General features: G+C 47.9%; 1 protein-coding gene across 1 annotated transcript in view; it reads left to right on the forward strand.

The window, feature by feature from the left end:
• The window catches only part of LOC146869659 (long-chain fatty acid transport protein 2-like), a 327567-nt gene that overhangs the window by 302007 nt on the left and 1800 nt on the right, over window positions 1-23760 (forward strand). The gene's annotated exons all lie outside the window — the stretch shown is intronic.

The raw sequence follows: 23760 nt of genomic DNA on the forward strand, positions 1-23760 counted from the left end.
GTCCCACGGGAGAGCAAGAAATGATTGGGTTGGACAGCGGGACTAGTATAAGACTCTGTCGTCTAATTTAATGTAACTTAATTTACAAGTAGAAAGGCGAAAACGATAAACGAGGAGATGCGCTAAGATATGGGTCAGTTGCAGTAAGCAATAGGATAAACACCTTGTGAAAGGAAGCAAATGTATATACCCGTGATGTCAGCTTGTTTATATATGTAGGTAAGCGGCTGAATCACACGCTACCTTACCCTGCTTGTTGTGCTGTTGGGAACACAATTACAAGCCAGGTAGGCACCCAAGCTGGCCAATTGGAAAACCTCAATAGGATGACAGGTCCATAAGTGCCAATTCACCTAAGCCTTGTTACCAATGCCATATTGCCCAGCCTGAGAAACAGATTTAGGTGTTGCTCTTCCCGCTCAGCCTTTCTTGGAGCCAGGGAGTTGGGAAACATTCACATATTTGGGTCCCCGAGCTGAGAGATGTATCCTTCGGCAGCTCAGTCAGTCATATTGGCTTTATCGGGAGTCATGATAAACGGCGTCCGATTAGCAGTGGCGTTATCAATGTTTTGCCCAGCCGAGAAATCATGCAACCCCCGCAGTAGCAGCAGCAACTCAGAAACCATGACGCTATCAATACATCACCTTTGTAGATAGAGTGGAAATTAAAAACTTCGTGCCAGGAGATGAAGGGAATCGATGGATTGGGGAATTCAGCTATGGTTCAGTTCTGGCTCCATATGCAGGTGCTAGATCTTCCCATAATTACGTTAGGATGATCTGCTGTGGCTTCGCTTAGAAGGTTAGGAACACCAGTCACGTCTAAGCTTACGGCAGTGGGGCCAACAGACATCCTTTGTTCGTCTGCCCTGGGGCTTCTTTGAATGTTGCAAATTAATGCCGTCTCTTACGGGTTGCAGAACAGGACCCCTAATCTAGCCCATTAAGCTGGCTTGCAGGGGCAGGGCACATATAACAGCAAAGGGAGGAAGGGGGGGCTCTGGCAGCGACGGTAGCCTCCCCAGAGCTGTGGCGGAGTTACAGGGCGATCTGGATGCAGACGGGTACAGTAAGGGTACCTCTGCGACAGGCGGTACAGTAAGGGTACCCCTGTCCGGCACAGTAAGGGTGCCCGAGCCAAGGTCCAGGAGCCGAAGGGGGTTCTGGAAGACCGCGACGGCGCCCCGTTAGTCCTTCGGGCGGTTGGGGGGCCTGACCAACCGGGGGTGTGCCACAACACGCTCCGCCCCTGTCGGAAGGGGCGGGAGTAGGAGACAGATCACGTGACCCAGTGGATGATCTGTAAATAATTATGTGCCACACTGCCGGGCATCGACCCACCGTGTGTGCTGGCTCACCAGGCGGGCGGAGCAGCAAGGGGCTGCCTGCCCTGGATCGCCCGTAAGATAACCCAATTTTATTATCATACTGTGTTGTATGAAATAAACCTGCAGCAGTTCTTCACCCACAAATAAAGTGTCAGTGTAATCTTTGGGTGACGTCTGTGTATGCGTGTTGACTGAAGCGGATGACGGTGTGGTCACTATGCCGCTGCCCGCGTCCCAAGCAGTGGGACATCAGCAGGGCAGCACTCTAGTGGCCGCCCGTCGGAGCCTTCCCCCTTGCTGCCTCGCGCGCGAGGCTACGCCCACTAGGGTTATGACCCCCAATAGTGTGGAGCTGGAGGCGGGCCGTTGGGGGCGGGGGGCGCGGCTGGCCCCCTCTACTTAGGAGGCCCTCTCGCCCAGTTCCTCCTCTGATCCCTGCGCGCCGCTCCAGCCTGGACACGCGTTATCCCACCCTTTCCACTTACCCCACGTGTCAGGCACAGCGCGTTATTGGAATGTTTTAATGTTTTCTTTTTTTTTGCGTTGCAGGCGGAGTTACAGGGCGATCTGGATGCAGACGGGTACAGTAAGGGTACCTCTGCGACAGGCGGTACAGTAAGGGTACCCCTGTCCGGCACAGTAAGGGTGCCCGAGCCAAGGTCCAGGAGCCGAAGGGGGTTCTGGAAGACCGCGACGGCGCCCCGTTAGTCCTTCGGGCGGTTGGGGGGCCTGACCAACCGGGGGTGTGCCACAACACGCTCCGCCCCTGTCGGAAGGGGCGGGAGTAGGAGACAGATCACGTGACCCAGTGGATGATCTGTAAATAATTATGTGCCACACTGCCGGGCATCGACCCACCGTGTGTGCTGGCTCACCAGGCGGGCGGAGCAGCAAGGGGCTGCCTGCCCTGGATCGCCCGTAAGATAACCCAATTTTATTATCATACTGTGTTGTATGAAATAAACCTGCAGCAGTTCTTCACCCACAAATAAAGTGTCAGTGTAATCTTTGGGTGACGTCTGTGTATGCGTGTTGACTGAAGCGGATGACGGTGTGGTCACTACAGGCCAAGCTTACCCTTCCCCAAGTATGGGGAAAGGGTAAAGCGCACAACATGAATGTAAAAGGCAAACACGCCTGAACAATGTGCCTTAAACTTAAAAATGTACAGTAGCACTGTGGACTACATTTGTTAATCTACAGTATGTGTTTAGTGTTTCCTGTGTGTTCCGTGCACTGCTGATTTGTTTGCATATTTGTATTTTGATTGCCTTTGATTCCACGCCTCTGCCTGGGAAAAATAAATGTCCCTTCTCCTAAAATCAGTTCAATGAGTTCCAACTCGACCTCGTTCCTGGAGGCTATCTAAATCTTTAGCACAGTAGCCTATTTGGCGCAAGTTTTACACCCACCTTTAAAATATAATATCTGCCTAATCCTTTCATTCTAAAGAATCGAATTACCAGATTCCCTTTTGTTTATTTCTGCCTACGTTTGAGTTTGTGGTTGAGAGCCCTGAGTGCCTGGGGTGTTTGGACGTGTGCCTCTTTAACAATTGCCTTGATAGCACAACTCTGTCAGGTGATAAAAGAAAAAGTGTTCCAGGCTGTGTGTTGTGGTAATAGTCGTTGTACATTGGTTGATGGTGTGGCTAATAGCACGTTAGTTGTATACAATTCATTATTTTTTACAGATATGTAAATATGCTTTTTAACCCAGTAGAACAAGAGAAACCGCACCTCTATAGCAATTTATTGTGTATAGTTCTGTTTTTAAGTAAACAAGAAATCATGTGTGGCTTGTCCTCTGAGATTCTGAGAGTGTCTTACTGATGTGAGATGATCACTCCTGTGATAGTCATCCCTTGATAACACCCTTGGGTACCTCCTTGCACCCGGACCGTGTGTTTTCTAGCCTCGCACTTCTTTGTGGAAATTCTGAGGGCCCGCATTGTAACGCCCCCCTTGTTGGAAATTACTAATAATGTGTGTGCGTCTGCAGGCTCTGTGATTATGCCCAAATTTAACACCCCTCCCCACCAACCCTCCCGGGCTCAGACAGGCTCCCACGGCCCCGGAGCCTGTCCGCACACGCAGCGCAGGAGCTCAGCACACCGTCCAGGCTCGGGGCGGGGTTGAATGAATGGTTCAATACTTTATTTAATTAAACCATGAAACATACTCTTATCGGATTCGGATGACACACTAGGCAGATATTATTCTGCTGTCACAATTCTCTCTCACATGCCAGCCACGGAAGGCTTTTTCCTGAGAACGCAGGAGGCCTTTTGGATGAACTCACTCAGCCCAAAACGTGTTTTTAAAAGGAAATACTCACCGAGGCCGGGTCAGAACAGAGCAGTGTGGGCGAACTTGTGACAAAAGAATAATAATAACTCTCAGGAAGAAATACTTTGGCGCGCGCCTGTTATCTGGGGGGAAGTTAGGCCTCTCTTACACCTTAAACAGCCATTGAAACACTTACTTTCACTTTCACTCTGAGTGAGACAGACAGACTTTAACTTTACTTAAAGTCCAGTCGACTTCACTTACCCCGTGTTAAACATGATGTGCATGATGATGACTATGAATGAAATTACAGGCTGCCTCGATCGGTGCTCTCGAGTCAATGAATCAAGGCTCGGAGCTCCTCCTGGACTGCAGCAGAGTGCAGAGCGTGGCAATGAGAGCATGCAAGCAGAAGCCCAAACTGGAAAAATCTGGAATTGTTGGTCTTTCGATTTCGAATCGACTCCTCCCCCAGACCCCAGCAAACCAATCACTTGAACAACAACAACTGTTGCTGGGTCTGGTGGAGGAGACAAAGGCCACTGCCACACCCCCACAAACTCTAAACCTGCCGGAATGCTCCACCCTCGGCCATTGGAATTAATGGAGGGCCTCCAGCTCCGCCCTGGGCCAAGGGAATAACGCCCAAAATCGACATGCTATTCTGCGAGTTAGCAATAGGCTGCACCCACCAGTTTGTCGTCACTGCCCTGCTTTCTGGCTCTAGGGCGAAGAAATCTTCGCCCAGCCAAAAGCATGTGCAGAGACACTGCAGAGCAGAGCAAAGGCCATACCCCCACACCCCCCTAAAGAAAACCCCAATTTTGTACATGTTTGTTCACTGAGCACTAGCAGCCAGCACAATTTATTCCTAGCTGCTCAGTGTTTTTCATCAGGCATTTTTTTGGTCCCCCAGGGTGGGAGGGCGACGCCCATCTCGCCCCTATGCACCAGCCTCCCCTGCTCAAAAAGACAATGGCCCTGGCTCCCTTAGTGTTTTTTCGCTGCACATCAGGCAATTGTTTGATTGTTTGACTACGCATGACCAACCAAAGTCAAATATCACGGACACATGGTCAGAAACAAGAATAAAAACAATTTCAAAGTGTAATACATTGGCAGTTAAGTTTTTGATACAACATTTTTTAATCTATTCTTGACTGAGAGTCATGTCCAGACCCAAACGGAACCATTTTATTTAGGTGTTTTCAGCATTTGTGAACTTCGTACAACTAAAACAATCACCACTAAATACAAACTTTCATTAGAAAATTAAAAGACTCAGGGGAGTGACCAGGTTTAGTAACAGGAGAATCTAGATTTTATTAACAATGCGGCTTTTGTGGACCCCACTATGTTTTGTTATCCAGAATGCCCTGCAAGAGTCAAACTTTCACCCAAATTGCATTTTTATCTCACATTTATGGAGGGAAAATTTCCGAATCTGGGGCATCCACAAACGTCTTACCACCCAGCATTCCCACACTTCTCCTCATAAAAGCTATACCCAACCTATGTGGCTGGGCCAGGCGCCATAAGGACTTTTGCCTCATATGCAGAGGACTAGAAGTTCACATCCTCAACACTGCAAAGGAAATACAGAGGATTTGATGATCTTATGCTCTGCATTGAAAAAGCTAAACATTTATCAAAACGTTCACTGTCTTGTGCTTGTATAGCTGTGCAGGGTTGACATTTACAAGATTGAAATGAATTAGAAATCACCTGTTAATACTAAAATAAACACCATTGCTAAAGTAACCATCTAATCTCCAGCATAATGCTCTCACAGATGAAAAGGAATGACCCACATCTTTTCTTATCGTACTGTACCAGTTAGCCCCCTTCTTTTCTACTCAAAACTCCTCTATTATCCTCTTTCCCAGAGGTTAAATCCAAGATAGTTAACTGTTGAGGAGCTTTTAAAGAAGAAGAATGTTGGACAGCAGGGTTATTATAAAGCCAGAAGTCCTGTAACCTTGACTATATACTCCAAGAGAAAGTGTCCTTTGCGCAACAATTTTCTCAATTTGTACCTCACTGGCATATTTTCTCTGCAGGGAGACTCAACATCAATACCTGGAGTCCACTACAAAATCTAAGAATTATGGGGCATATCAATAAGGCCATGCGATAATTATCGCTCAGCGCTCTTAGCGCGAGGATAATTATCGCCGGCCAACTCTGAATTTTATCGCGGAGATAGCGTGCTATCAGCAACACTTATCTCCAAAGCGATAAAATTCAGAGCGGAAGCTGCCAATTGAGCGATTATCGCTGGAAATACAACGATAATCGCACAAGGTTTGGCAAAAGCTTGCTTATAGGGCAAGGCATACTTAGCCATGATATCCACCTTACATAGGATATCATGGCTAAGTCAGTTTTGAAGCAGGCGTAAGGAAAGTAGCGATAACAGAGGTTATCGCTACTTTGCTTGTCGCTCTGCAGGTTAGCGTGCCCATTGATAATTGGAGAAATGTCGCTTAGCGACATTTCTCCAGTTATGTCAGGGCAGGAACGCCCACTTTGCATCTCATTAGAGATGCAAAGATGGGCATTGGGGGAAAGGGCAATAATGCAAGGATTCACGCGATAGCGTGACCTTGCTGATTAGGCAACAACGTTATTGCCTCTTTCTGTCCGAAAACGGACGCTAAAGCGGCGATAATTTTATCTCCGGGGCTTGATGATATGCCCCCAAATATTCCTCACTAGATCCAACAGTCACTTCTCTATGTTTACTATATATTCTAAGGGTCCCAGAAGACAGTCATTTGCATCTTTTGCAACAAAACCATCCGACCCTGAGCCATTAACAAGATGGCATCCAAATAAAGAGGGGTGTGTCAACTTCGAGTAATTGGCTTTAACGCAGTTATGCGAAATTCCAGCAAAACTACGCAAAATTATACTAAATACAAATATGGAATATTTGCACTATATTTTAGTGAGGAAGTATTTAAACAAGAGCAATGCAAACCACAGCAGTTGTTCCTGTGTTCCTGTGTGTTCATAGCAAATTACCTCAAATTGCACCATTCACAACAGTGCAAAATTGCGAGAAATGGCATAGTGGCGTAATTTGGGGAGTTTTGTATTGCGTGAATTATGCAGGTGTAATTAAAGTTTTTCCCAGGCCTACAAATAAACAATCAATCATTTGCCACAAGAAACCCATAACAGGCTTCAACAATGTATAAAAACATCATGGTGCAGATAAAGAAACAAAAGGGCAACAAATAAATTGCGCAAATGCTCCCTCTGTACTGGAATTGTAAAATAGGTATCCTTGAGAGCTATCGTACCATGTAATCTTCGGCTCAGAGGATACCCATTAACAGATGTATCCCCTCCATTTTGAAGTGTCAGTACAAAACCTATTGATTTGGGACAGGTCCATTCCTGAATTTTTACACCCATTGGGTGATATTCTCAAGAACCTGCGATAATCAACGCCAAATTCGGTTAACGCAATGTCACATATCGCCGTCTATCGCGGGAAAATAACTCTGTGATAACGTCCTATTCACAACACGGCGGTAGCAGGCGATAGTCTCCCGATAACGCGTCAAATGTCCGCGATAAAGTCACCGAGACTACGATAAAAATCGAACGCCCAACCTGAAAAAACCTGCGATGGGCCCAACCACAATAAAAAAAATCCGCGTTAAGCTGCATCAGGCCTGCAACTCACACACGTCAGGCGGGAAAAATCACTATAAAAGTAGAATAAAAAAAAAAAAAGCAAAACAACTGCGAAGCACAATGGAGGGAGCTGGAGCAAGTACAGAGGAGAACCAGAACCCCACAAGCCCCCCGGAGGCCCAGGCTGGGACCTCGGGTCAGGAAAAGGCAAGGACAAGAAGAAGAGGAAGACACGGTTCAGTCCGCTGGAAAACAGGATCCTGATAACGGAGGTGATAGAACACCATCAACTACTGTTCGTCACCTCCACTGTGTCATTGGCAACAAAAAATGGCATATGGCAGTCAATCGTGGACAAGGTGAATACAGTCGTAGTGCTGAAGAGGACAATGGAAGAGGTCAAGAGGCGCTGGAATGATGTGAAGCACAAAACCAAGAAGAAACTCGCAAACAACCAGGAGGCAGCAATGCAGACTGGAGGTGGCAGTCCAGCGCCACAAGAGGAGCTGGATGAGATGGAGGAAATGGTGTCCACCGTCATCAGTGGGGAGACGGTGGCAGGAGTTGGGGGACCGAACACTGCTCAACATGACCTAACAGCAACATGGTGAGTACCCAACAGGGACTGGGGGGACGGGGGAGATGGGCACAATGGCACACATGCACAATTAAGTAGAGCACACTGCACACCCACATTGACTCTGGAGCATGTCTCTGATCCCCTTGGCACACTGCAGCACACCTAGGAACAGCAAGTAGACCACCGTCGACTGTGTGCCCAGAGGGAGCCCATCCCATACACCACCAATCTCACAACCAACCCTTGCACATATGTCAAACCCAGCAATGCGACGTGTCTGTGAGCAACACTGACAATGCAGTGACACTGCCTGACGACTAGCATTGCTGCAGTCAATATACCATGAAATGCTGCATGCAATGACACTGAGATGGCTGAGTGTGGACCACATCCATAAAGGAGCAGGTCACACTCTGACACATCCACGTGCAGAAACAACCCCTGACGTCAACAACACATCTGTGGACAAACCATGTCCCAGACCACCAACTCCCACCGAGACACCAATGTACCCAAGTATGCCACATCTCAGAACACTGTAGAAGCACAGAAGTCAAAGGCCCACCGCATGAAAGGGATAAGGGGCAGCAAATACAGAGCTGCAGGGGCAACTCTCCCAAAATGCTGCACACACACACATAACATGCAGAGCACATCAACATTGACAACAATGTGATACAAACCGCGACACGTACAAAACAGAACAGGGGACACAACTGGGGCTGCTTGTCTGTAGAAACTGGCCAATCACATCTGGCATATCAGGGAAATGTGAGTTGGCGATGCACAAGTACAAACACACATCCGTGATATTATCGAAATGTCCCCTGTTGCGCATCAAATAGGCACCTCCTCCCAAACAGTCACATGCAGTCTGTATGTAAACATGTTCAATGCATCAACATACATGTGAACACAATGTTAAATTGCATCTCCTCTTCACATTACAGGGGTAAAACCAACACCTCCTGCTGAGCAGTTTGAACCTCTCTTCTCTGATGACGAAGAGGACCTCCACACCTTCGACACCGATGCCCTCCAAGAGTTCATCAACAGCTACGTCAACTCACCTCCAGGAGCAGGACAGCCCAGCTGCATTGCTGAGACCCCAACCCCTGCACCAACCACACAGCAGGCAGCACCCACCACCACCGCTGCCTCCCAGGACCCCCAAGAACAACACATGGCCTTCCAGCGCCGTGTGTTGGGGTGCCAGGAGAGGATGGCTGAACAGGTGCGGGTGGGGTTTGACCACATGGCAGCCAAACTAGATGCCATACGTGGGTGTCTAAGTCCCATCAGGGACCACTCACAGTCCCTAACGGACACCCACAGTCCGCTCCATGCTCTCCAACGATCCATGGCTGACATCGCTGACATCTAGTCAGAGTGGCTCCAGCATTGTCACCCGGGAGATGGGACACTATTAGAGGATTATGGTGAACATGGAGCGGATGCAGGTGGAAAGAGCAGCTGCCACGTCTGCGCACCAGCGAGAGGTAGCTGGGTTCCTCAGTGCCCTAAAGACCCTCCTCATGGCATTGCTGCCACAAGGCCTGGCACAGATGAATGCTGCTGCTACCGCTCCAATCACATCTCCGCCCCCTGAAGTGTCAGTGCCACATGGTGCGGCAGACATTCCAACTCCGGCCCCTGAGGTTTCTGCTTGGTTCTGCCCTCTGCATCATCACCTTCCACTGTCCACCGATACACTCTGCGACACTCACCTTGGACCTCGACATGGACTGCCATATTCTGTTTTGTTACCATTGACACAGGAAACCCACTTGTGGACTGGACTCTTCCTCTTCCAATGAACTTGTCATTCCCCAAAGAACTCTGGCTGGCCCTCCACGCGCCAACAATGTAAAGTGGGGTTTGCATGGCCATATACTGCTCCAGCTACAACACTCCACTGAATGTGCATTAAACATTCATTTTCACACAGATGTGTCATGTCTATTATCATTCAAGTGTGTGAGTATGGATGGATGTAGGGTCATCGAGTCCCCCTTATGTCCATGTTGCTCATGTTGTAGGACTTGAGTCACAGGGTGCAACATTGCCGATTGCGGTCCGGGTGGCACAGACACTACAACAAAGACACACGCATCAGTTACTTCCTTGCCCTGGCCAGGACGGAACCATGCCCAGTGCCCCAGGGTCAATGTTCACACCCCTACGCTGGACTGGCACATGCCAGGCCAGCCCACTCTGCTCACAGGGGGGGACGACAACGCTACATCTGCTAGGTCTTCCCTGTAGTGATCTGCTGATCACAGGTCTAGTTGTCAGCATGCCGCAGCCACTCCCTCACGGCTGGTTCACACCCACGCCACACCCATCCAGCACACGCATCACAGGACATGTGACCCTGCCAATAAAAAGTGGCGGGCGCATGTGCTGGACGCCATTTCCACTCTATATCAGGGTGTATGCGTGTGGTTATTATTCATGCATGAGGGCCTAGGGCACTACCACATCACATTCCCCACTGCCGGAGGTGACATTATGGTGTCCGCACCAGGAGACTCAATCATAAAGGGCCCATGACTTGCGCTGCACAGACTTGGTGGCACAGAATACACTGCGGACCGCACGGGCCTACCGCCACGGGACGGTGACTTTCAGTGCACAGAGGTAGGGGCACCTTAAGTGCTGAGCGTGTGTGCAGCCTGTGATGATGCGCCATCCTTGTGGCCGGGACTGGTTTGATTTGTGTATGCCCTGCTGGACCGCAGTGTAGGCCTGAGCCAGCGGGCTGCATGCGCCTACCGCCACGTGGCGTGGCCTCGCAGTTCACAGAGTTAGTGGCACCTACAGGGCTGAGCGGGTGTGCAGCCTGCGATGATGCCGTGTGCACTGATATGTTCTCTGCCATTGCGAAATCATGACCCAGAATCACGTGTGTGACCTTGTGGCCCGCGGTGCGGGGCTGTATGATGTGGAGGCTGCCAAGGTCGCGGCCATGGGCTTGGAGATTTCATCATCACGTGGTGAGCCATCTTGGAGACACGCCGGTGGCAGAAGGTGAGCAGTGAGGCCTGTGTGTGCAGGGGCGGGCAATCATCGCTGGACGGCGGGAGGGGCCGGGGTGCAGCGGCCTGTGTGCGCAGGAGCGGGCAAGCGATAATGGCGTGTGCAATTATGTGAACTCTGCCATTCATGAATCTCGACTCTGTTTCAGAAAAGGGAACACGTACAGCAGACTAAAAGTATCCTGGCGGTTAATATATGTTAAAGACATATGTGGCTGTAGATACACATGATTTGCATGTGCGACTTCAGTTGTTCTTCCCCACCTGCCCCACCTGGCAACATGTCAGCTCAGACCAGTGGGTATTAGACATCATTCAACACGCTTACTGACTGCAGCTCACTTCCACACCACCCTGCATACCAACTGGCAGACACGTCCTTTCCCCAGAATACCAACACCTGCTTCAGGATGAGCTTCTTGGTTCCCTTTATCAAGGGGGCCATAGAGCCCGTTCCATAACACTTTATGGGAATACAATCCTAAAAGAATGAAATGATTGATTAGGCATTAAAAGACAAATAGCCTTCCTGATGGAAGTCCACAGGAATGTTTGTTTGAGAGAGTTGCATTTAATATGGTTTTTAAATTGTCAGCAAGGTTAACTCCATCTGAGACTAATTTTACTAACAAATAGTCCCAGAACCTTCCACTATTTAAAGGCACCTATTGCTTTTGTTTAAATGTTCATGTCGTCTTATAGTCCGATAGTGAAGTAATAGGCATCTTCCTATTCTTCCCACCATGGGCCAACAAGACAGAACTCACTTTTCTGTAGACATAGCCCCTTGTCATATGGCTCAGTTAGGCCTGGTAAGAAACATTGCTATTTTAACATGGGCATGCTTCTTAAGTTGCCTTCTCTTTTACACAATGGCATTTGGCACACATTTGCTTGTGTGACAGTGCAATGTCAGTTTCTTCAAAACAACTTTATTTACAAAATCACTTCACAAGAACACTTTCAGAACACCTAGAACATTTTGTACAAGGCCCTGACATACATTGTGCATCTGTTGTTGCTTATTATTTTGTCCATGAAGCGACTTTGCTTTCACAGAGACCTGATGAATAGGAAGAATAAAAAGTTAAAACAAGGCAAATAGTGTAGAAAGGTAGTTATGTGTTGCAACGTTGGCGTTGAGACCAACTAATTGAACCACACAGACTACTCTAGGACATGTGGAGGTCAAGAGGTTAAAATTGACAACAAGAATGAAACAGCCATATTTTCAAGACTTTCCTAAAATTGCACAGATTGCCATCCTTCCGAATGCATTGTTTAGGGATTAGGGATTTCAAAATGTATCCCTGGATCTGAGAAGCCCATTAGGATGTACCACAATGTGGTACATCCATGACACAAACCTCTAAGTCAGATTTTTGAATCCGTGCCAAGCCACTTTTGCGTGGCTTTGAGTGGCTTCCATAAGATTGTGTGTGATACTACTCTGACCTGGTTAGGCATGCCATGGGCATTGCGTGTTCCCATGCAATTCCCATGGATTTTGATGCATACTCAGATTTACAGGAATTTCTAAACCTGGGGATGTGCCAAAATCTTATACCTACCCAGGGGAGGTTTAACGAGGATACACATCTCTATTTCTTTCTCTTCCTATGTATGCTTCATTCTGCACACATAGAAAGAGGAATATGCTTCCCAGAGTTAGTTTTGGTGCAGGAAGGCACCCCTTTCTGCTCAAAAACAATCCTGCATGCAAAACAGGCACCCTTGCACCGTGGTGCACGGGTACCTGTGTTGGGGCTAAGCAGCCAAAAGGGTGCAAGAGAAAGGACAGGAATGTGCCGCACTGACATAAATATGGTGCATTCCTGCCTTTCCCTGTCACGCAGTGCAGCAAGGGGACTTGCTGTGCTGTGCTGCACTGCGTCAAAAGCTCATAAATGAGCCCCTAAATTTTAGACTCAGCACAATTCTAGTAGAGTAATTCTGAATTCACTGCAGTGTCTGAATCTGATAATCAGGAAGGTCAAGATAAACTAAGTTTCTCTAATCGAGACTGGCAGAAATAAAAGCACTGAGAATTAAAATCTAAAAAAGAAGGAGCACAGATACAAAATATGTTTCGGTGCATTACTATTGTTCTGCTATCATCAGAGCAGAAGCAATTTAAATACTCAGGGGCAGATTTACAAGCCCCTTGAGCTGCCAGTACGTTACGTTTTGTGACGCACTGGCAGCGCATTTCTCTGCCCCATATTTACAAGGACAGGAAAAGCTACCCTGCGCGGCTTTTCCTGTCCTTGTAAATACGGCCCCTTTACATGCAGCACTCTGCGTGGAAAGGGGCGTTCCATAGGTGTTGCTGTTGGTGGTCCCACGCAACACCCATGGAACCAGACACATTTCCAGATTTACGATGATTCGTAAACCTGGAAATGTGTCAGTATGCTACGCCACCGTAGGGGTGGCGTAGCAAGGAGAAATGTTTCTCTTGTGTTTTTCCTCTTTCAATGCGTGCTTCATTCTACAGCACACATTAAAAGAGGAAAATGCCTGTAGTGATTGTTTTTATGCAGAAATGTTCCCCTTCCTGCTCAAAAACAATCTCCCCATGACGCAGGCATCCTTGCACCATGGTGCAAGGGTGCCTGCACCGGCGCATGGCAGCTGTTTGTGCGCCAGCGCAGGGGAGAGCACAGGAATGCGACATATCATTGTAAATATGTCGCATTCCTGTGCTCTGAAAGTGCCGTAGCGTGGCTGAGCCAAAGGGCTTGCGGTGCCATGCTGCGGCACCTTCTTGTAAATCTGCCCCTCAGACTTTTCAATCATCTAACAAGGGTGAGCTTTGTTCCCAAAGAGGGAGATGTGGGGGCATGACAATCTACCAAATTCTGCTAAATAATTAGGAAGGAGGGGTCCTAGATTTAGTACTCGTGTGGCTTGGTAATTTTCTTGCAGGTCAATGAATGTGAGCCCAACCAAAACATTATTATTTGTGCAGCGGCATAGATCATCTGCTGCTGCCACCTCTGCATTGTAGCCAGGGTGGTAACCAATCTGAGGAGGATGTTATGAAACCTTTCATTTCAAGCAAGACAGCTCGTTCTAGCAATTTATCTAGGTAGGGCAGTTGGGAGATTAGAAATTAGTCTGCCAAATTTTGAGGATTTAGAGAATTTTTTATTCGACAAGAGTGGGACATCAGCAAGCTTTAGACCCATGGGACCCAGACTCAGTAGTAAAGAAGAATCTAATGTAGCACTGTGAAGAGTGATTGGATAGTAGCAAACATCTATGCAATTCGGATGTAAGTAATTGAGCTGGACAGCCGGAGAGCTTGCTGTCCTGGACTAGAGCAACAAAACCATGGGTAGTGAGGGAGGTACATTTTGAGAATTTGAGGAGAGAAGGAAAGGGAAGATGTGACCCAATAAGGTTGTCTTGATTGTGGTAATTTTATCTAGAAAACAGATGTACAATTGTATTTACCTTCTGGCTGATGGGACTCCGATCTCTAATGTATTTTATGACTAAAAAAATTGCTGGTGCCATAGTCAGGATATTATTCATTTTGTTGCAATAGAAGGGAGGCTTGGTTTATTTAAATGCCCATATAATAAGTGTAATTTAGTGTGTAGCATTCAGTTTTCATTGTGGGTTATTAACCATGGTGCAGCACCGCTCTGATGTATGTAGAGAGCGTTTGATGGCAGCTAGATCCTCTGAAACCAGATGCGTTGATACGTGAAGCTATTTGTCGGTAGTTTTTAAAGAAGCAGATAGTTTGGTTTAAAAGTTTTGTTAATTGGGCATCATAAGAGTCTAGTAGCTTTTGAAGAGCTCGCCAAAGAAGATGAACCAAAGCCACTGCAGATGCATTCTTCAAGTTACGGAATTCAATAGACGGAAAAGGCCATAGGACCGTCTTGATCTGCTTCTGGAAGAAGCAAGAGAAAGGATAATATGATTCTTATCCAGGGGATACTCATCAATAGTCATAATCTATGAATAATCCCCACCCATGTGCGGGATCCCGGAGCATATAGAAATACATATATATATACATATATATGCATGTGTGAAAACATATACATGCAGTCTAAAATGTTTCCAACATGGCAAAAATGCTGAAATTACATAGGTCTGCATTGTAGTACCCATACCTTCCTAACCCATAAGGAAAAAAGGAAGCAGTAAACAATTGTCATACAATAATGTTTTATTGCCATAAAGCAAACTTGTAATTGCAGGCATTTGCCTGTAGGCTGCAGCAGAGTACTAAGAAACAAAGAAAACTGACACCTTGCCTTTAAGGTATTAGAGTAGGGGCACCGTGCCTTTAAGGCCTGCAGGAGACCCCTTGATCCCATGATGCACCACAGGTGGCAGTTAGGACAATTCTTTTTCCCGGCTCCTTCTATGAGGATCCTGGAGCTTGAGCTCCTCAGTTTTTTGACTGAAAGTAATTTAATAGAGATTTGTTTCAGAAAACTCAACATTTTCTCTCTACTGGGTTTTTGGTCCTACCATAATTTTTTTCCAGTCAGAATGCCTGCCTTATTCAGGAAAAGCCCTTCCTGTGGCAAGATGATGGCACTGGCAGATCCACACTCTGTGTATATTGTGTGCCTTCCATCCTCACACAATCCTGACCAATGTTACCACTGCCAGAAATTTTCCAGGCAGACTCTGTGTGACAGAGAACGCATAAAACTTCATGCCCAGCTGGATAAGAACGGAAGCCGTCATGGAGGTGACCATGAAGTCTTCAAACCACCTTCTTCAAGCAAACAACACCGAAAACGGTGACATACCCCCTCTCCTGAGTTCAGAAAGGAGAAGGTAACAGGAGATTCGCCGTCAAAGTCGCCATCGAAGAGACCCAGACACTCTTCAGCGTCGAGGAAAAAATCACCATCTCGACGTCGAGATTCTCCGCCGCATGCAAGTAAGTCCGCGTTGAGGCACAGCACTTCGTGCTCGAAGGCTGTGGGTCCTGCGAGGCCTGAAAAGTCTCAGTCGACGTCGAGGCTTCCGTCGACATCAAGACACTCTCCGTCACCCTGGAGGGGGTCGGCGTCGTGAGTCACAACGGCAAACATCTCGCCGCAAGTGGGCTTGTCAACGTCGAGAGCTTCGTCGAAGTCCCATCACTCGACGTCAAGAAGATCGGCGCCATGGGAGGGCGACGTCGAGATCACCAGACCCACGGCGAAGGTCGACGTCGAGGTCTCCACATCGCCGTAGGCGATCGACGTCGAGACCACCGTCGAGAGCGGGACGGCGTTCCCATAGCAAATCCCCTCGATCTACACCGATGGTGACGCAGACTTCATCGACGTCGAGGCATTCGACGTCGAGGGACAAAAGTGCAGCGGCCACAGAGGAGACCCGGTGTAAGGCAATGTCCAGGTCCTGATCGTCATCCGGGGACCAGTCATCATCCCCAGGACTGCATATTGTGCAAATTTCACCGGAGAAATCTCCCAAAGGTGGAGAGAAGTATGGTCTGTCGCCTCCCTGGCTGGAAGGTGTTGGGACAGGTGACTGCAGAAGTCTGGGCTCGGACTACTCTCACACTTACTCGCCTTCCAGGATCTCTTCTCAGAGAAGCAAGTCACGGTCCAGGGGTCGCCAGTCCCCCCCCAGAAGACCAAGATCACCTTCCAGGCACCGATCAAGGTCCAGGGGTAGTCGCAGCTCTCATCACGACCGTCCCCATAAGAGAAGACGCACGAGATCGCCCACATGGTCTTCCTCCACGAAGTACTCGGTCCGGGACTATTCTCCGACCTTCTCCTCTACTCCTCCATCGCGGGTGTCTCCCATTGATGACATCGCGACCTTCTCAGATGTCCTGGGTAGGGGTGCGAAGAAACTAAACATCACTTTGCATACCCCTGTAGTTCCCACATCTATCATCTTCGACACCTTACACCATCGCACAGCTCCTAGACCGCTGCTTCCTTTGGTGCCAGGATTCTTGGAACCAGCTATGGCCACATTCCTCACCCCTCTACGGTGGGCTCCGTACCATCCAGGATTGCCAAAAAGTTTAAGCCGCAAGCCGAGGATCCCTTATTTCTAAGAGCTGATCCACCAGCAGACTCCGTCATTGTGGCGGCAGCCATGAGGTCTCATTTGGCGTCTGCGTCATCTTCTGTCCCCCCAGAGAAGGAAGGTAAGCAGATGGACTCCTATGGCAGAAAAATGTGCAATACTTCGGCAGCTTCCATGAAGATTGCAAGTGCCTCAGCCCTTCTCGGGCGATATGACAGGTCTCTTTGGGACTCCCTTTCAAGGTTCACCGAAAAGCTCCCCAAAGAAGACCGGCAGGACTTCAGCGAAATTCTGCTAGAAGGTGGGCTACTAGCCAATCAAGTGCGGCAGCGGACGCTTCAGATCTCGCCGCTCATGGTTACTCCCATGGCGTCTGTGCTCAGCCTGGCTGTGCCTCACAGGCCTCAAGCCTGATGCACAGAAGAAGATTCTGAATCTTCTATTTAACGGCTCCTCCTTGTTCGGGGGTCACGCCGATGAGGAGATGAACAAGATGAAAGCAGAGCTGGATTTTGTCAAGGCTGTAGGTCTGGAGAAGCGCAAAGAATACTGGAAGCGCTTTCGACAGGACGACAAACGTTGCTTTAGGTAGAGGGTTCAAACCCCTCAATGGTCCTTCCAGAACCAGTAGAGGTCCCAATTCCAACAGAGGGGTCGTGGCAGAGGAAGAGGGAACAACAAGCAGCAACAGTCCACCACTAAGCAGCTTCCCAAACAGTGAGGCATTGCTTCCTCCGCACCTGTTCGCCACTCCGGTAGGAGGGAGTATCGTTTTTCACCAGGAAGAGTGGGAAACCATAACAAGAGACAAATGGGTGCTGAAAATTGTGCAGCATGGTTACTTGCTAAGGTTCAAGTCTCCCCCTCCGCAAGTACCCCCGCAATTGAAGCGCCTTCCTCAACTTCAAAGTCGGCTTTTACAGGACGAAGTATCTATCCTCCTCTCCATGAGGGCCAAAGGGGAGGTCCCACCTCTCCAAAGAAACCAGGGGGTATACTCTTACTACTTCCTAGTCCAAAAGTGAGGAGTAGCCAAAGAGTACAGACCTATCCTCGACCTGCGCCTGCTGAACAGGTTTATCAGAAAGGAAAAATTCCGAATACTTGCCCTGCATCAAATCTTTCCGCACCTTCACCAGGAAGACTGGATGCGTGCCATCGACCTGCAGGATGCCTACTTTCACATTCCTGTCTCAGTGAAACATCGCAAATTTCTCATGTTTCAGGTCTCTCGTCACCACTACCAGTATCGAGTGCTTCCGTTCGGCCTCAAATTCGCCCCACGGACATTCTCCAAGTGCATGGCAGTGGTGGCTGCCTTCCTCCACAGGCGGAAGATCTTAGTCTATCCATACCTAGACAACTGGCTTCTGAAAAGCTCCACACCTGTGCTACTCCAGAGGCATCTCTCATACTGCCTCAACCTGCTGCATTCCTTGGGGTTGCAAGTCAACTACAAGAAGTCGGTCCTCAACCCCACTCAACGGATACACTATCTGGGCGCCTCCCTGGACTCCAGAGAGGCAAGCGTGTGTCCTTCGGAGGAGAGGTTGTCATCAATGCTTCTCAAGTGCCACGCTCTTCTCGACACTGCACTTCACACAGCCAGGCAAGTGTCTTCACTACTGGGATCGATGGCCTCGTGCATCTACATTGTGCCCAATGCACGCCTTCACATGCGGCCTCTACAACAGGCACTCGAAGATCAATGGTCTCAGAGGTCAGGTCGCTGGGAAGATCGTGTCTCTCTTCACCAAGCTGCCAGGGACTCCATCAGATGGTGGATGAAACGTTCTCACCTGCTGCAAAGGGTCCCTTTTCATCAGACGCCTCCAACACAGACAGTGGTCACAGATGCCTCAATGCAAGGCTGGGGAGCTCATATGGGCCAGCTTCAGGTACAAGGTCTCTGGTCCGAGACAGAAAGAAGTTATCACATCAACTTCTTGGAGCTACGGGCAGTCCATCTGGCACTCAAGTCCCTGTATCCGTCTCTTCAATCCAGCCACATTCAGATTCAGAAAGACAACACAACAACGATGTTCTATCTGAACAAGCAAGGAGGCACCAGGTCACGAGTCCTGTCTCTGGAAGCCCAATCCATTTGGCAGTGGCTGCTGGCGAGAGGTCTCTCAATCGTCACAGTCCACCTTCCAGAAGCCTGAATTGTGCAGGCAGACGGCCTCAGCAGAGACTTCATAGAAGCGCACGACTGGGTGCTCAACGAAGATGTTGCTCAGGAGGTTTTTCGGCAATGGGGAGTGCCGGACATCGATCTGTTCGCAGATGCGGCAAACACACGAAATGCCCCGTCTTCGCGTCCAGATTCCCCCAGCAGGGATCATGGGGGAATGCACTTTTGATCAGCTGGTCGCAGACATTGCTGTACGCTTTTCCTCCGCTCCCTCTAATCCCGGCAGTCATACAGAAATTCTACAGGACCAACACCAGAATGATCCTGATAGCGGCCACGCCAGTGGTGGTACCCGGATCTCCTCCAACTGTCAGAGGTTCCACACCGGAGGCTGCCCTGCCGCTCGGACTTACTGACCAAGAACAAGGGGAGAATGTTTCATCCCAACCTCCCCTCCCTCCGGTTGACTGCATGGCTCCTGAAGTCATTCAGTACGGACATCTAGACCTTTCGGCTGACTGTATGGACATTCTTAGAGAAGCAAAGAGGCCCTCCACCAGAGAGTCTTATGCTTTCAAGTGGAAGAGATTTTACCTTTGGTGTAGGAACAACGCTCTTGATCCGACTCAAGGTCAAGAGCAAGTGATTCTTCCATACTTACTGCACTTGGCAAGGTCAGGCCTGAAGTACCCCTCCATCAGGGTCCACTTAGCGGCTATCACAGCTTATAGAAAGTCTCCTACACAGACCTCATTCTTTCAAATGCCTGTAGTCAAAGATTTCCTAGAGGGGCTTAAGAAAGTGTTTCCACCAGTGAGGTCCCCTTCGCCTCCCTGTGAGCTTAACATTGTCCTCACCAAATTGATGGGTGCTCCTTTCGAGCCTATTCATAAGGCATCTTTGCAGCGTTTGACCTGGAAGGCTGCTTTCTTAGTAGCCATCACTTCAGCCCGCAGGGTGAGTGAGATTCAGGCCCTGTGCTGCAAGGATCCTTACACGGTTTTCTACGCCAATAGAGTGGTGCTGCGGACTCATCTGAGCTTCCTGCCCAAGGTGGTCTCGGATTTCCGCATTAATCAGATTATCACGTTGCCCACTTTCTTTCCTCAGCCAACCACTCCCCGGAGAGAGCTTTACATTCTCCAGACCTCCGGAGGGTATTGAAGTTTTACCTTGATAAAACCCTTCCACTTAGGAAGTCTGACCGGCTCTTTGTCAATTATGGTTCAACAAACACCGGGCTGGCTGCTTCCAAAAGATCTATTTCTAGATGGATCGTCTCCTGTATAGCTTTGTCCTACCAACTGGGCAACAAGGTTCTGCAGGGCAGACCACGAGCACCCTCTACCAGGGGGAAAGCTTCTACTACAGCTCTCCTTCGCAACATTCCTATATCTGAGATTTGTAAGGCGGCTACATGGCGCTCGACACATACCTTTACACGCCATTACTGCCTAGATTCAGATGCACAAGCCGATGCCCAGGTGGGGCAGGTCTCTTTGAGGAATTTGTTTGCATAACTGCTGTTTGAATGTGATGTTACTTCATGTTCTATATGCTCTGTTGCTCGTCCACGAGACTCTGGGTATGGGCTTGCTACTCTATTCATAGATTATGACTATTGATGAGTATCCCCTGGATGAGAAGGATTAGTTACTTACCTGTAATCCTAGTTCTCATCCAGGGGTATACTCATCAAAGTCATAAGCGACCCACCCACCTCCCCGGACAAGCATTCTCTTAAAGTTATTGTTTATTGATTGCAGGTCTACTCAGGTGCGGATGCACCGTCAAAAAGAACTGACCTAACTGCCACCTGTGGTGCATCATGGGAGCAAGGGGTCTCCTGCAGGTCTTAAAGGCACAGTACCCCTACTCTAATGCCTTAAAGGCAAGGTGTCAGTTTTCTTTGTTTGTTAGTACTCTGCTGCAGCCTGCAGGCAAATGCCTGCAATTACAAGTTTGCTTTATGGCAATAAAGCATTATTGTATGACAATTGTTTACTGCTTCCTTTTTTCCTTATGGGTTAGGAAGGTATGGGTACTACAATGCAAACCTAAGTAATGTCAGCATTTTTGCCATGTTGGAAACATTTTAGGCTGCATGTATATGTTTTAACATATGCATATATATGTATATATATGTATTTTCTGTATGCTCCGGGATCCCGCACACGGGTGGGGATTATTCATAGATTATGACTTTGATGAGTATACCCCTGGATAAGAACTAGGATTACAGGTAAGTAACTAATCCTTAGCACCTTGAGGACCTAGAGCAGATAATGCCCAAGACATGACCCAAAAGATTATTGGGAAATGAAGGACTCAAATTTAGGTCGAATAAAGAAAATACTTTCATGAATTTATTTGCTGTCCCCAGTCCGGTGGAACTGAAGCGAGTATGTAAATCGTCTAAAACTATGGTGAGGGCACCAATGGTAGAAACCTAAGAGAGAGCTGCAGCCAAGATATCACACGCCCAGGCTGCCTCTGAGGGCGTTGGTACATCAGCAGGATCACGAGGCACTAGAAGGGTCCCTGATTGTAACTGAAAAGTTATTGAGGATAAGACAGCAGCACAAATCCAGATTTACACATTTTTGATTTGTTTCTCCCAGAGCGATGTGCAGTCAACTGAGCATGAGTAGCTGAAGTAATGGTATTGAAGATATCCATCCTGTCCTCCCTAACCAAGTTTCTGTGAGTCAGTCAATGTCACTATTGTGATTGATCACCATATATTTAATATCTATGGCTATACAGGTTTTCAGGGCTAGCCATACATTTATGAGCAGGCCTAATTAAAAAGTTCTTTTGACATGAGTCTGATGGTGAAAACAGGATTGAGGTGATTCTTTTCTCAAAATACAAGTCAGATGCCTCAAGACCTCTGCTACCTCTGCATCCAGAACATGGATAGGAGAAAAAAAAGTTCAGGAGAGTTTTGTGGCTGTATGACATCAAAACAAAACACTTCCCATCGGATGTAGAAAGAAACCAACCGCATGCCTGGGTGCAGCGTGTGGTCCAGACATGAATGGAACTGACAGCTTGCCCTTGACACTGTACATGCACTCGCTGAGTGTTTCCTTAAATCTTCACCACCAGCTTTAGTCATGGAGCCTACACTTCAAATACTAGTGCAGCAACAACAGTAGCTGATGTTACTGAAAAACTTCCGGCGGAAACATGATGAGCAGTAGGACCTTGCACCATTTTGCCCATGGCAACGTTTGTTAAGGGGTTAAAAACCTCGACTCCAGGTCTAAAAAGCGAAACCGTCAAAAATGTTTGTTGCACTGCACAAAGTGATTCAAGAGCCTCACACTATATCTGCACCCAAGCTAGCAGATTAAAAACCAATAGTAATAAGTGTGAAATAGTAGCAAATCAGATTAAAATGGCTGCAACTCCAAAAAGTGGCTCATGTGCTAGATAAAAGTATCAGCAGTTTGTATTCAGCAGAACTAGGCCTTAATAAGGGCAACTCCTCACCCAAAAGTTTGAGTCATAGAGCCTGTCCTGCAAACATTAGTGTGCCAACAAAGAAGAGCTGTCAACGGTACAACATTCCTGGAAGTGTAAAAATGGCGGTCGTACTGGTCAGGTAAGTAGGACCTTGAACAAGTTTGCCCAAGGAAGCATGTGCACGTGAAACAAAGACCTAAGCTGCATGGCTCAACAAAAGAATCCCCTTCCACCAACCTAAGAGGAACCACATATCCACTGACCTCGCCCTCACCGAAATCCCACGCATCCACAGAGCCAGAGCAAATCAAAGAGCTTTCTCCTACATTGCAGCCAAGACCTGGAACACGCTCTCGATTGACATCAGTCACGCACCCTCCCGGAACATCTGCAGGAAGACACTCAACACCTGGCTTGAACGGAACGGAGTTGGTTACCCATCTCCCCCACAGCTCCTTGAGACCCTCACGGGTGAGTAGTGCACTTACAATTCCGCTGATTGGTTAATTGATTGATGGCTAAAGTGAAAAACCACCAAAGCTTTTCATGTTACACAGCCCAAAGTGATCCAAAAACCTCCCCCTGTCACACCCAAGAACTTTATAAAACCAACAGAAAAAGTGTAAAATAGCAGCACAGTCAATTAAAATGGCCATAACTCCAAAAAGTGGCTATTTTCCTGGACAAAAGAATTAGCAGATTGTATAGAACAGAATTTGGTTAGAGCTTAATAAACAGTCAAGAGAGAGAGACGTGGAGATAAATGAAAAGAAGATACAAATTGAAAATGAAAGGAAGAAAACAAAAAAGGATTGCAGGGAGGCAGTGAGACAGAATGTATGCATCATCAGTGCACATTAGCTCCATCTTGGAATGTTTTATTTTTTTAATGGAAGACCAACTCAACAGCTGCCAACCATGCGTGTGCATGTGTCACATCATTGGGAAAAAGGCACTGGCAAAGCCAATCACTCTGCTATTTAGAGCAGAGACCTATTGGCTTTGCCAGTGCTTTTTTTGATTAGTTTATTGAGTGTGCCTTCTTAACTGGGTGAAAAAATATTAGCTCATCCGTTGGTCAAACTTTATGAAAAGTACCATTTGGTCCTAATTTAGGACAATATTTCTCAGACTAGCACTAACCCAGAGCCCTTCCAGGGAGGATAAAGCACAGCTGCTTTGGTCATTCTGTGCAATTAGGGATACCTTTTATAGCCACTCTCTTGAACGATTCACACATT

The sequence above is a fragment of the Triturus cristatus genome, chromosome 1_1, assembly GCF_964204655.1.
Source record: "Triturus cristatus chromosome 1_1, aTriCri1.1, whole genome shotgun sequence".
In the NCBI taxonomy this organism is placed as follows: domain Eukaryota; kingdom Metazoa; phylum Chordata; class Amphibia; order Caudata; family Salamandridae; genus Triturus; species Triturus cristatus.